The sequence below is a fragment of the Choristoneura fumiferana genome, chromosome 4 (genome assembly GCF_025370935.1).
Source record: "Choristoneura fumiferana chromosome 4, NRCan_CFum_1, whole genome shotgun sequence".
Classification (NCBI taxonomy): domain Eukaryota; kingdom Metazoa; phylum Arthropoda; class Insecta; order Lepidoptera; family Tortricidae; genus Choristoneura; species Choristoneura fumiferana.
Genome location: NC_133475.1, coordinates 16962879 through 16964394, shown reverse-complemented (window position 1 = coordinate 16964394; position 1516 = coordinate 16962879). Strand labels below are relative to the sequence as shown.

General features: G+C 47.6%; 1 long non-coding RNA gene across 1 annotated transcript; it reads left to right on the top strand.

The window, feature by feature from the left end:
* The first annotated feature begins 413 nt into the window (after positions 1–413).
* Positions 414–856, top strand: LOC141427082 (uncharacterized). Its single transcript, XR_012451300.1, has 3 exons — positions 414–482; positions 557–714; positions 818–856. It is a non-coding gene; the product is annotated as an uncharacterized lncRNA (long non-coding RNA).
* The last annotated feature ends 660 nt before the right edge of the window (positions 857–1516 follow it).

Sequence of the window (1516 nt, the reverse complement as noted above, 5' to 3'; positions counted from 1 at the left end):
GGTGTGCCTCTGGGGTAGTAGCCCAGATAAGTCGGCCGCCTCGCTGGGCAGCGCTGCGACGGAAGAGGGGTCCTCCGCCGTGGGTCCATAGCCCCGCGGTGCCGTCGACTTTCTGTATTTTATTTTTATCTCTTAATGATAATTTTTTGCTTGTGACTGTTTTTTTCAGTTATGGCACCGGACGGAGGAGTGTCGCTGGAGGGCCAGCGGAAAATTTTGCTGCTTTTCCTAGCAAAATTCTTGTGGGCGACGGGGCACTGTTACAACTTTTCGGCATCGGGCATTTGTACCCTACGAGACTTTTCATTCTGATTTCATAGGACCGCGTATTGTTGCTATCATGTTTCGGCAGGCGTTTTAAAGTTTTTGGCCTACACGCCGCCATCTTGATTTGGAAAATGTCAGTCACTCGGAATTTCGCGTGTGTCGCGAGCGGAGACATTTTGTGTTTCCATCTTTTTAGCAGCTGTTTTGGGCAGCAGGTGAGGCGTAACTTTTGGGATTTATCTCTGCGTTGCTTGAGTCAGTGGTTCATATCGTATACTTTATTTTCCAGCACCAAAAGTACCCAAGTGTCTTGCGCGGGACGGCGTGTGTGTGTACCTAACCTAGCCACCGAGCGCTCCAGGAATTTTGTGGCCGCCTGTGATCCCCTTCTTCGGCTGTCGACGTGCGACTGGACCCCTGTCCCGCTTCTTCCACGTATCCCCGAAGGTAAGCAGCCTAGGATTGCGATTGACCGTGTAAATCCGGGACGCCAGGTTCCCAAGAGCAGAGCCCTGACATTTTCGTCGTATTTACCAAAGCCTTGTTTCAGGAGGGGACGTAATACGGGGCCTAGAGCCACAGAGCGTCGAGCGTCGCGCGTGACGGTGTGTTGCCGCCCACGAGACGAGGAGCTGGCCAAAGCCTGTGCCGGAGTCGCGGAGGGAAGTACAGCCTTATTTTTAATTTCCTGAAGGCCTTTCGACTGTCGGGCCGTCGGCTTAATCCGAGAAGCCCTAGATATTTAACCGGACGAACGCCCGGACTGCGTTCGTGGCGCCCTTTCTTATTTTTTTTCTGATCTGCAAATACATGCCGAGCCAAGCCCACATACCCATATTTTACTTCACCGCTGAGCATTTTTCAGAGCCTCTGAGAGACTCGTCCGTCTTTTAATCTAGTAACTATCCACTTAGATTGCCTAAGACCGTTTTTGGGAATAAATAAACTCCAAAAAGAAACATAATATCTTTTATTTATTTTCACTAAAGAAACAAAAGAATTTGTAACATTATCAAGTTCTTGATTGTTAAATTTGACGAGTTTCAATGCAGATTTTAATAAGTATTTTAAAAAAATAAGCTCTATATTAAAAAAAAAACAATTATAATCACCGGCTATTTCAATTGGCCAAAAATAATTAGTCATTTCGGGATTTTTATGTGGTCTTACCGTAACCACTTGCTGGCTGGCAGTCGAATGGCTGGCTTGACCGGGTTAGTACTCCCGCTCACACAGAATACCGGCGTGA